Below are 13,429 nucleotides of genomic sequence, written 5' to 3' on the forward strand. Positions count from 1 at the left end.
TTTTCAAGAAGGCGAAGTCTAAAAAATAGATTTGAAGTACATTTAGGCCTTGTGATGGCTAATTTATGTGTCCACTCCACTGGGCCACTGGGTGCCCAGACACTGTACTTGGTTAAACATTCAGGGTCTGTCTCTGAGAATCTTACTGGATGAGATTACCATTCAGTTCAGTTCAGTCGCTCAGTCGTGTCCGACTCTTTGTGACCCCATGAATCGCAGCACGCCAGGGCTCTCTGTCCATCACCAACTCCCGCAGTCCACCCAAACTCATGTCCATCGAGTCGGTGATGCCACCCAACTATCTCATCCTCAGTCGTCCCCTTCTCCTCCTGCCCCCAATCCCTCCCAGCATCAGGGTCTTTTCCAGTGAGTCAACTCCTTGCATGAGGTGGCCAAAGTATTGGAATTTCAGCTTCAGCATCAGTCCTTCCAATGAACACCCAGGACTGATCTCCTTTAGGATGGACTGGTTGGATCTCCTTGCAGTCCAAGGGACTCTCAAGAGTCTTCTCCAACACCACAGTTCAAAAGCATCAATTTTTTTTTTCGGCGTTCAGTTTTCTTCACAGTCCAACTCTCACATCCATATATGACCACTGGAAAAATCATAGCCTTGACTAGACGGACCTTTGTTGGCAAAGTAATGTTTCTGTTTTTTAATATGCTATCTAGGTTGTTTATACCTTTCCTTCCAAGGATTAAGTGTCTTTTCATTTCATGGCTGCAATCACCATCTGCAATGATTTTGGAGCCCAAAAAATTAAGTCTGACACTGTTTCCACTGTTTCCCCATCTATTTCCCATGAAGTGATGGGACCAGATGCCATGATCTTAGTTTTCTGAATGTTGAGCTTTAAGCCAACTTTTTCACTCTCTTCTTTCACTATCATCAAGAGGCTTTTTAGGTTCCTCTTCACTTTCTGCCATAAGGATGGTGTCATCTGCCTATCTGAGGTTATTGATATTTCTCCCGGCAATCTTGATTCCAGCTTGTGCTTCTTCTAGCCCAGCGTTTCTCATGATGTACTCTGCATATTAGAGATACCAAGGGAACATTTCAGGCAAAGATGGGCTCAATAAAGGACAGAAAAGTTATGGACCTAACAGAAGCAGAAGATATTAAGAGGTGGCAAGAATACTCAGAAAAACTGTACAAAAAAGATCTTCATGACCCAGATGATCACAATGGTGTGATCACTACCTAGAGCCAGACATCCTGGAGTGTGAAGTCAAGTGGGTCTTAGAAAGCATCACTACAAACAAAGCTAGTGAAGGTGATGGAATTCCAGTTGAGCTGTTTCAAATCCTGAAAGATGATGCTGTGAAAGTGCTGCACTCAATATGCCAGCAAATTTGGAAAACTCAGCAGTGGCCACAGGACTGGAAAAGGTCCGTTTTCATCCCAATCCCATAGAAAGGCAATCCCAAAGAATGCTCAAACGACCGCACAATTGCACTCATCTCACATGCTAGTAAAGTAATGCTCAAAATTCTCCAAGCCAGGCTTCAGCAATACGTGAACTGTGAGCTTCCAGATGTTCAAGCTGGTTTTAGAAAAGGCAGAGGAACCAGAGATCAAATTGCCAACATCCACTGGATCATAGAAAAAGCAAGAGAGTTCCAGAAAAACATCTATTTCTGCTTTATTGACTATGTCAAAGCCTTTGACTGTGTGGATCACCATAAACTGTGGAAAATTATGAATGAGATGGGAATACCAGACCACGTGACCTGCCTCTTAAGAAACCTATATGCAGGTCAGAAAGCAACAGTTAGAAATGGACATGGAACAACAGACTGGTTCCAAATAGGAAAAGGCGATTAGCATTAGAGTAAAACAATTTGCCTTCCCCAAGTGAGTGAGCCTTGTTCAATCAGTTGGGAGATCCGAAGAGAACAAAAAGTACTGAATAGAGCAGCATTCACTCTTTCTGCCTACAGTCTTCAAGCTAGGATATCGATCTTCAGTTTCAGTTCAGTCACTCAGTTGTGTCCAACTCTTTGCGACCCCATGGACCACAGCACACCAGGCTTCCCTGTGCATCATCAACTCCCGGAGCTTGCTCAAACTCATGTCCATCGAGTTGGTGATGCCATCCAACCATCTCATCCTCTGTTGTCCCCTTCTCCTCCTGCTCTCAATCTTTCCCAGCATCAGAGTCTTTTCCAATGAGTCAGTACTTTGCATCAGGTGGCTAAAGTATTGGAGTTTCAGCTTCAGCATCAGTCCTTCCAATGAATATTCAGGTCTTCACCTGCCTCCAGATTTGGACTGAAACTTACACCACTGAATTCTCCCGGCTCTCAGGCCTGTGGCCTCAGACTGGAACCATATCACTGGCTCTCCTGGGTCTCCTGTCTGCCGACTGCAGATCCTGCAACCTCTCAGCCTCCACAACTGCACAAGCCGATTCCTTCTGATAGTTACTTATCTTAGGTAGGTAGATACGTGAGCTTCCCAGGTGGTGCAGAGGTAAAGAACACATCTGCAAGTACAGGAGACTTGAGTTCAGTTCCTGGGTCGGAAAGATCCCCTGGAGGAAGGCACGGCAAGCCAGTCCAGTGTTCTTGCCTGGAGAATCCCATGGAAAGAGGAGTCGGGTGGGTTACACTCCACAGGGTCTCAAAGAGTCAGACATGACTGAGCAATTGAGTATACACACATAAGGTAGATATTAACAGACAGGTAGATAGATAGATGGACAGATGGTCTCCTATTGGTTCTGTTTCTCTGGAGAACCCAGATCCCCTCAAGATCAGAATGTAATAGATGAAATTTTTAGTCCCAGAGCAGTAAAAGAGGAAAATGACACAATGCTGAAATCTAAAGAATGTTACAGCTAAAAGTCACAAGGGGAAGTTATTCTAATGTTTACAAATAAAAGTATGGTATTTAAAGAAAAGTATTTGCAAAAAATACTTGTATTTATGTAAATAAAACAGAGCAAGTGTTGGCAACTTTCTGTAAAAGGGCCAGAGGGTAAATAAAATGCTTTAGTTCTGTGGACCACAGTCAGAGTGAAAGTGTGAGTCCCTCAGTCAGGTCCGACTCTTTGCAACCCCATGCAATGTTGCCGGCCAGGCTCCTCCGTCCTTGGGATTCTCCAGGCAAGAATACAGGAGTGGGTTGCCATTCCCTTCTCCAGGGGATCTTCTGGACCCAGGGATCACAGCCGGGTCTCCCCCATTGCAGGCAGATTCTTTACCAGCTGAGCCACCAGCGGACCACAGAGTCTCTTCAAACCTACTCTGCTCTGTGGCTGTAACTGGAGAGCAGTTGTTCACAATACTGAAACAAATGGGCCCAGTTGTGTTATAAAAAAAAAAATTACTAATTAAAAATTTCACATTATAAGCTATTAAGTCTGCTTTTGCTTTTTTTCTTTTCAATCACTTAAAAATACAAAAGCCAATCTTAGCTCGTGACCCATTAGACCCATCAGTCATAATTTGCCACCTGAGGTAAAGGAATAAAAAATGAAATTGAAATTTAAAAATCTTTTAAAATAGAGGAATTAAAAACCTTCCTGACCATGCTCTAATATTCCAACATTTCTTGGGGGACTACTTGCAGGATATACAATTCCCATACGGCTTCTATGGGACCTCTGAGAAGTACCAGTAGAGAAGTAGGACAGATCAAACAATCCTGAATTCTGTGTTCCATCTGTGTTCACCACACATTTTCACAATCAACTGCTCTCCACATAAGAAGCATCTACCCAACGAGAAGCAACATCACACATCCTCTTCAAAAGAAAGGAAGGCGTCTTTCCTTTCCTACAGACGAAGCTGTCCACCTACAGTAAAGACAGGAATAAATCTATAGAATCTGGAATGTTTTTCAAAGGATCCCAGGAGACATTAAAAAAATGGAGAAAAATTAATCTCATTATATCTCCTTTCATTAACTGTAAGAATGATGGTGAGGAGAGCTTAACTGCTTTGGTAAGTGTTTAAAAGTGACTGCTTTTGTGTGTGTGTGTGTGATGGACTTAAAAAGGGTGAAGGGATATGGGTAACTGTGTCTGATCAATTTTTTAAATTTCAAATATTTAGTTTTAAGGAACCGTTGCTTTAACAGAAAGCTGTCACTATATCAGGTGCAGACTGTTCTCAAGTACTCGTCTCATCCAGATGTCACTGTGCACACATCTTCACCAAGAGGGATACATTCTTAAAATAACAAAATGGAGAGCGTGAGAAGGTTGTATTCATTTAAAAGAATCTTAACATTCAAACACTCCGTATGATATGTGAGTTGCTATCACCATAAGTATTGTGAATTTAATAGAATTTGCTGTTTTCTGTTAAGCCACAGAAAAAAAAAAACCCAATTACTACCTTGAAAGTAGTTTAGTTCTCACAGGAGACTCTGATACAGAATCCTAGAGAATGGATGTTTCTAAAATCTACCATTTTAATACACACACGTGTCAAGACACCTAAGTGGAAGTATGACCTGAAAATGATTAAAGGGAAAATTTTAGACGTCTGCATTACAACTGGAAAAGTATCCTAGGTTTTTAAATGATCAAACTAATCTTACTAGAAGGAAAAAGAAAAGAAAAAAGAGCTAAAAACAAAGTATTTGGGAAGGAAAGGAGGACATCTGTATAATTCTACAGTGCCAAGAATATATTCACTTTTTCCAAAGATCATTGAGGAAAATGTAAGTGTATCCACTCTCCTGCAAAATGGCCTTCAAAAAGATGAGACTACAAAGCAACAGACCAAACACTTTAAAATAATGATTCAATAGATCCAATAAGTGAGTTTCTTTAGAAGGAAATGGTAATGTTCTACTGAAAACCTCAAGAAGAGAGGGATACAAATGATCTAATCCTGGATTTAAAAGTTTTCTGAACTATCATCATATGGTTTTACTTATTTTCTTAATAGCACACATTGAAATTACATTAAAAAGAGAATTAGTATCTAACTGGGCCTCAGAAACAGAATTAAAAGCATACTATGTAAAAGCACAAATGAGCCAGAGGGCACCCCTCTCCCTGAAATATTCTGGATGCACTCAGCTTTCCTGCACAGTCCACCCACCATAAATTGCTACCCTTTGCTTTTATTTGCTTCTTCTGGCAGTGCCTGGACAAAGTAACACTTTAAAGATACCCCATCTGATCTGCAGTAGCTGGATAAAACTCCATTCTTTTAAGAATGAGTCGAGACAAACTATAACTGTCATCCCGTCTTGTCCCTCCAGTTAAAAACCAGTTACAAGCAGTCGTGCTAACCATGCAACTGCCCTGCCTGTCCTGACTCGGCCCCAGTGACGAGCGGAGGGAAGGAGGGGGAACAGAGCCTGCCAGACCACACACACCACCCTCTAAGCGCAAAACTATTTCAACACTGTTCATCCAACACCGAGAATTCCACAGAACAACTCCTTCCACCAACATCAATCAGCTAGAGACCTAAAATTCTTTCCTCTTCAGATAGTTGAGACATTAGATATCTGAAATACTGCAGTTGATCAACAAGCATTTAACCATGTTTTCTGTAAATACTCCAAGTGATTAGACACTAAGTGGACACGTATCCCCCTCCCCCCCACCCCAAATCTAAGCAGCTTTCTACAGACAAAAAATATTCCATTTGCCAAAATGATGCCACTGAAGGAAGCACCATAGCAGGAGGGGCTGTTCTTCACTGAATTCTCATTGGTGAAGAAAGATTCATTTTAACCTCTGTTTTAACCTATTCTCTCTTTCAGGCCCCAGTGTTCCACTGCAGTGTTTCTTTTGAAGTTGGTAGCCAGAGTTCTGGTTCATTGTGATCCACTGAGAAATGGGCTTTCCTGGTAGCTCAGCTGGAAAAGAATCTGCCTGCAATGCAGGACACCCCGGTTCGATTCCTGGGTCAGGAAGATCCCCTTGGAGAAAGGATAGGCTACCTACTCCAGTATTCGTGGGCTTCCCTGGTAGCTCAGATGTAAAGACTCCGCTTGCAATGCAGGAGACCTGGGTTCGATCCCTAGGATGGGAAGATTCCCTGGAAAAAGGAATGGCTACCCACTGCAGTATTCTTGCCTGGAGAATTCCATGGACAGAGGAGCCTGGCAGGACAGTCCATGGGGTCGTAAAGAGTCAGACATGACTGAGAGACCTTCACTAAGAAATGGAGTATTTCTTGTCACATCAGTAAACAAGAATGTCTCAGTCACAGAGATCCCAGCCCTCCAATGTGAGTTCCTAAGCCCTAAGGGCACTCAGGAAAGAGAATGCCTGTGATCTAGCAGCAATCAAACTATAGCCCCTCCCTACAGTGAGTCCCAAGAAAGTTCAAGATGTGGAAAACACAGGATACTGGACCCAGATAGCTGAGATACATATGAAAGGAATGATTTCAGTGAGCCCAGACTCTTGCAATAAATTCCTTGAGTTATCTGGCTTCCTTTAATTAACAATAATCTTTTGATGTTCGGACTACCTGTCCCTTGTTACAAAACTTCTATATAACCTGTCCCTTGCCCCCCCCCACCAGAGCAGTTCTCATAGGGCCACTTGAGATGCAGTCTCCTGGGCTTAAAGTCCTAAAAATTCCACCAAGTAAAACATAACCCTCAACTTTTAGCTTGTGACTATTTTTTTAAGTCAACACCAAACTTGGTGCTGACACCGATTACTACACAATATCCTAAAACTACTCAACACAGGATAATAGGTGGCTGGTATATACGCATGTAACTGGCTAGCTGGCATCAGGGGTTATGAACTCTCTAACAGAAGAAAGGGTGACAAAAAAGAACTCAAATGAGGAAGCCACACCAATGTCACTGTGGCGTACAGTACAAATTTTAATGGACTGCACAAAATGGACATCACTAAAGTACACAGAAGCTTAAAAATAAGATTTCTGAACTGATCTGCAACACCCACATATAAAAGACTGGAAACGGGTACGCTGAAAACAACATGGGGCCAGACTAGAGTGCGTTACACTCTGATACAGTTACATTGCATTTTAAAACAAAGTCATCAGTGTCATCTTCATTACAAACACATGTCAAGTACAGGCATCGTATGTTAAACTCTATTATAAACAAATTTTACCAAGTATAAGGTCTAAAGGACTGTTCCATTATAATTCTTTTAACCCATGGCTTCATTATAACCCTTCACTGTAACAAGAGGGGCTTGTGGTTTCCCAAGCACCTCACATTCTACTTTACCGATTCTAAGATGCACACTATCTCCTTTCTTTTAACAAGTCTTAAATCAGGATGAGGTTTACAACCACATTTCTTCCTCTTATTAGTTTATAAAATAATGGTGTACCTTACAAACAGCTTAGATTCAATGAAATACCATATCTGGTTCCTTGAAGTCCAAACAATAAAATAGCCCACATCATGTGCACACAGGGCTTCCCTGGCGGCTCGGCAGTAAAGAATTCACCTGCCCATGCAGGAGAACTTGGCTTCAGTCCCTGGGTCGGGAAGATCCCCTGGAGAAGGAAATGGCAGCCCACCCCAGTATTCTTGCCTGGAGAATCCCCGTGGACCGAGGAGCCTGGTGGGCTACAGTCCATGGGGTCACAAAGAGTCAGACACAACTTAGCGACTAAACAACATCATCCTGGGCACCACAATTACTGGTAGGCTTGTTATTGGGTTGGTCAAAAAGTTTATCAGGGTTTTTCTGTAACATCTTACGAAAAAATCCAAATGAACTTTTTGGCCAACCCAATACAAGGCACATTCCTGAGCCCAGAATCTCTTGGACAGAGGATTAAAACTCCTGCATGGTTAATAAACTCCCCAGGTGACCCTCAGTCAAGCTCAGATGTGAGAACTTCGGCCCAACAGTACATCAATCCAAACACACAGAGAAGTCTAGAGTAGGGCTGGGGAGTCAGTCAGATCTAGGCCAAAAAAGCCCAAAGGTAAAATTCACAAGACAAGAATCTTCATTCTTTCCTTAACAATGGAAATCAGCTAGACTCTGGGCCAGGTCTCCCGTGAGAGTCAGGGAGAGAAGGGCAGCGAATAAACCTGGAAACACTGTGCTGAGGAACAGAGCAAAGAGAACTCCTGTCTGCAGCGCTTACAACAGAGTGTAAAATTAGAATCATCCCAATATTTCTTGCAGTCTTCCTCTCTACCAAATCAGAATTTTGCTTAAAAATTCATAATCCAACTGAAGAAATGAAGTGGGGATCAGATTTCTGTGACTAAGAGTACAAACATATCCCGAACAGAAAACAGGACAAAATGACATTTGTTCTGTCAGCTCCTGCAGAGTTCCACAATTGCTGACTAAATGGCTGTAATGTAACCTACTTTAATCTTACACTATACCATCCAAGAGGAGAAAGAGAGATGGATGAATGGATTGACAGACACAAGGGGAAGGAGGGAGGGAGAGAGATTATCAATAGCCAAAATAAAACTAAATACATTTTAACTATAAGTTGAACATAAGTAAAGAAGTGTCTAGTTCACAAATCGCTACAAAAAGAGACAGGAGAAAGGTACAAATTTCCATACAGTATAACTATCTTCATTTCCTATAATTCCAGTATTTTACACTGTATCAGATGGGATGTTACAGGTACCTATTCTGAATGTTTTAGAAGTCCTCTATATATTCCCTTCATTTATACAGTCTTTAAGTTAGTCTTCTGAATTTCACTGCACTAGGGCAGACATAATTCTGTTAGTCAAATTTACTTATGTGAAGAAATGGAGGAGCAAAGAGATTCCATCTGCCCAAAGGCCTGGAGAGTGTATCATTTCTATCACAAAATCAAGAATGCAAGTTAGCAGCCATTTGCAAAGAACAGATAGTAAGAAGCTTCTAGTGTGAAATTTTCTGAACCAATTAAAAATTCATTTTCTGTCAATCACAGGTCCTTCAAGACACATTTAATGATCACCTAACTGCAGATAGCACAGTGGTAAAGAATCCCCTGCCAAAGCAGGAAACAATAGGAGACACAGGTTGGATCCTGGGTCAGGAAGATCCCCTGGAGGAAAAAATGGCAACCTACTCCAGTATTCTTGCCTGGGAAATCCCATAAACAGAGGAGCTTAATGGGCTACAGTTCACGAGGTCACAAAGAGCTGGACAGGACTGAAGCACCTTAGCATAGCATAGTGCATGGATAGCTAGGCAGTAGATCTGATAACCATGATTACTACCTAAACAAGCCATGCAGAACTCATAATGAAAATCAACTCAGACTCACAGCTACAAACATCCATATAACTTTTTCTTACTAGCACACAAAAACTCATGAGGGTCCATCAATGGATGAAATACTAAACAAAACGTGGTATGTACCTACACATGGAATATTATTCAGCCACAGAAAGGAACAAAATGCTGATACAGGTTACAACATGGATGAACCTTTAAAACATAAGAAGTAAAAGAAGCTAGACACAAAGATCACCTATCTTATGACTATTTACATGGAATATTCAGAACAGATAAATCTGTAGCTAAAGCAGACTAGTGGTTGCCACAGGTTGGGGAATGGGGAGTAATTGCTTAATGAACATTAGGTTTCCTTTTGGGGTGATGAAAATGTAGAATTAAAAAGATGTGTTGGTGGGAATGCAAACTAGTGTAGCCACTATGGAGAACAGTGTGGAGATTCCTTAAAAAACTGGAAATAGAACTGCCATATGACCCAGCAATCCCACTGCTGGGCATACACACCAAGGAAACCAGAATTGAAAGAGACACATGTACCCCAATGTTCATCGCAGCACTGTTTACAACAGCTAGGACATAGAAGGAACCTAGATGTCCATCAGCAAACGAATGGATAAGAAAGCTGTGGTACATATACACAATGGAATATTACTCAGCTATTAAAAACAATGCATTTGAATCAGTTCTAATAAGGTGGATGAAACTGGAGCCTATTATACAGAGTGAAGTAAGTCAGAAAGAAAAACACCATACAGTATATTAACACATATTTATGGAATTTAGAAAGATGGTAACGATGACCCTATATGTGAAACAGCAAAAGAAACACAGGTGTAAAGAACAGACTTTTGGACTCTGTGGCAGACGGCAAAGGTGGGATGATTTAAGAGAATAGCATTGAAACATGTATATTACCATATGTGAAACAGATCGTCAGTCCAGGTTCCATGCATGAGACAGGGTGCTCGGGGCTGGTGCACTGGGATGATCCTGAGGGATGGGATGGGAAGGGAGGTGGGAGGGGGGTTCAGGATGGGGAACACATGTACACCCATGGTGGATTCATGTCAATGTATGGTAAGAACCACTACAATAGTGTAATTAGCCTCCAATTAAAATAAATTAATTAATTTAAAAAAAAAAAGATGTGATGACCTCCCAATACTATGAATGCACTAAATGTCATGGAATTGTACACCTAAAAATAGTAAATTTTACGTTATGTAGATTAAATTTAATTGTTAAAGGCAACTGAAAAACTCACCACAGTGAAGCTAGAAAAATAAAGAACAGATGAAAATTAATTAGATTAGAAATAAGGGAGGTATAAGTAATAAAAACAGCTTGAATCAAATAAACAGGCCAGTGAGGAAGACAATGGAAGAATACTGATGGGTGAAACTGTGGAAACTTATAGAGATAGTGGAACATAATTTTCTCCCCTGAGAAAATATCAGCTGACTCTATTTTAAGAGCAGAATAAAATTCACAAAACCTTTTCAAGTTTAAAGAGCTTGGGAGTCATGTGCAATCACCCCAATCAGATTAAGGAAATTAGGCAAAATATGATATTAAATAAGTTGGTCAATGCCCTCTATTGGGCAATGAACTAATTGCAGAATTACTGCTTAGAATCCCAATTTTCTGATCCCAAGTTCAGGAACTCTTCTGGACTAAGTTTAAGCCAAATGTTTGCTATTTACTAAATTCTCAGCTAAGTGCCTTTCTGTAATACATAAGACCAAAATCTCTTACTTCTTAGGTCTTGGACCTTTCAGCTTTGAGAAAGGAGTTATAAAAGTAAAGAGTGGGGGGTGGGGAAGACTCACTACCTCAGAGAAAGTAAAGTAGCTTTGAGAGCCAAGGTTGCCCTATTCACAGTATCCATGTTACCTATAATTACCAGCAGGCACAAATAAGTACTCTGGTATGTCTAATTATGAATATACAAGTTTTCAAATGCTGAGGCTGACCATTTAAGACTTAAAATATGTGATTAAATAAAAGTCAGACTCTTCTGATGCCCCACAAGGACTACTTATCACCATTCAACAACAATCTCTTTATCCTCTGACATTCTCTCCAATGATATTTTCCTTTTTAAGGTATCTTCATTAATTACAAAAAGATTTAGCTACTTAGTAATTCTTTTTAAAATTGTAACAGCTATTAAGTTTATTTAAAACGTCACTTTAACCTACTGGTGCTCAGTCTTACTTTGACTCCCTTTTAAATAGAAGATCCCTCCATTGGGGTCTTGGGGAGGAACCTGACCTGTGTCCTTTTTTGAAGCCTCATTTACAGGTGATTCTGAGAGATCTCCCAGGAGAGTATCACTGCATCAAACTCTCTTTATTTCTTGCTATCAAGAAAAATGAGTTTAGAAAACATTACACAGACTAAAGCTTCTCACACCTGTATAAAGTGGGGGGCAGAGACCCTGTGATTTAATTAGTAAACTGCCAAAGAACTTGAGACTGACAGCCTTTAAAAAGAGGTATAGTTAATGATATGGATATGACCACAACCAGTTGCTGATTCTGCCAATCTCTTGCTGGTGTTAATAACTTGAATTTTCTAAGTTAAATGGAGATCCCATTGTATTCAATAATGCACTGTATGAATAACATTAAGGTCTCCCCCAAACCTATAAAATTTGACAGGATATCACTAGCCCTGAAAGGTAAATAAGCGTTCAAGGGGTCTGGGATCTCCTGCTAGTCTCTATCTTTTTGAACCTAACCTCTAGGGGAGTTCATATTTTCTGAGTAAAATTGGGAAAATACACAAATGGACCTACTCTATGGGTCGTTAAGAAATAAATGTGCATCTGAAAGCAGCTGGCACAGCGCCTAGTAAGCAATTGTATTCATATTCTTTTTGGCCAAATAGAAAGAAACAAAGAAAAGGTTCTGTGAATTAAACAGTCTTGTATGATAAAAAATTTAAAAAAAAAAAAAAGAATGATGAAAACAAAAAAATTACAGCTGGAGATCTTAAACGTCAGTCCATCACTCATTATTTAGATCTAGGGTCACAAATTGTAACATATTGTAGAAACTGTGGGCTTAGCGGCAAACAAGTGGGAAAAAAAGCAAAGAAAAAAGAAAAGTACATCCATCCGTGTTACTGAATACCAATGGGCTGGATAGGTTTAAAAAATAAAAAGTACCTCCAGCTCAGAAGACAGTAAAACTTTACAACTGAGCCAAGGTCTCCCTCCACAGAGTTCTAATGCAACATCCAACTCCATCCCCGCCTCTTTAGAGCACTCGGCCCCATTTCCGACCCGAGCTGGAGACCGAGCGCCGGACACGCGCCCCAGGTGCCAGCCCCAGGCCGGAGCGCCAGGTGCAGGCGCCGCCCCGCCCTCCGCGGAGCCCGGAGACTCGCCGCCCGGCTGAGGATACCCACGCGGCGGCGGCGGCCTGGACCCCCAGCCCACCACGCTCCGGTACCCCGCTCCTGTCGCGCCCTGCCCCCGGTGGGACGCTCCCCGACCACCCGGCCGGCGATCGCGGGGTTAGCGGAGGATGAAGGTGAAGGTGGGTGCCCGGCTCCCCCCAGCCTCCCTCCAGCCTCCCAGCCTTCGGCCGCGGCTCTGTCCGCCTCCCCGTCCGTCTCACCGGCCTCCCGCCCGCCTCTGCGCCGCGCGCGCCCGCTTTCCGGCCTCCCTGCGGTCAGTCTTGCCGGAGGCCGACGGGAGCCGCCGCCGCCGCCTCCCGCTGGCTCCTCCGCTTCCTCCCGGGTTCCTCCGGCTTCCCCTCACCCTTTCGAGTGGCCAGGAGGAAGCCAGCTCGCCGCTGGGCCGCCTCCCCCGCTTCCCCGGCGCAACCAATGGGCCCCCGCCTCCGGGAAGCCGCGCCCGCCCCCTGGCGGTGGAGGACCGAGCTGGCGCCGTGCAGGCCTGAGGAAGGGCCGGAGAGCAAAGGGAGGGCTCTGCGGCCCCGCCCCTGTCCGCGCCGGGCTGTCTGGACCTGCCACGTGGGAGTGGAGGGGCGGCGGCCGTCCGCACCCCTGGACAGGGCAGAAGTGTCACTGCCTCTCCCCGCCCTCCCGCGTCCCCTAGCCTGCCTTCAGTCACACTTCCGTAATCCCCGCCTTAAAGGAAGAAATTTTGAAATAATCTGTCCTATTTTAGAGATCCATCAGCTAGCGTATTCGAGATGATCGTTATTTCCTCCTGACTCCTTCCAAACTAGCTCACCTATGGCAAAGATACTACCTGACGAGCACTAGAACGCTGGTAA

General features: G+C 42.8%; 1 protein-coding gene across 1 annotated transcript in view; it reads right to left on the reverse strand.

The window, feature by feature from the left end:
- FAM3C (FAM3 metabolism regulating signaling molecule C) overlaps positions 1 to 12,968 on the reverse strand; it is a 52,724-nt gene extending 39,756 nt beyond the window's left edge. Inside the window, exon 1 of the mRNA XM_043463567.1 lies at positions 12,806 to 12,968. The gene's annotated coding sequence lies outside the window, so the exon portion shown is untranslated. The remainder of the gene's footprint in view (positions 1 to 12,805) is intronic.
- Between the last annotated feature and the right edge of the window lie 461 nt (positions 12,969 to 13,429).

The sequence above is a fragment of the Cervus canadensis genome, chromosome 3 (genome assembly GCF_019320065.1).
Source record: "Cervus canadensis isolate Bull #8, Minnesota chromosome 3, ASM1932006v1, whole genome shotgun sequence".
NCBI lineage: Eukaryota > Metazoa > Chordata > Mammalia > Artiodactyla > Cervidae > Cervus > Cervus canadensis.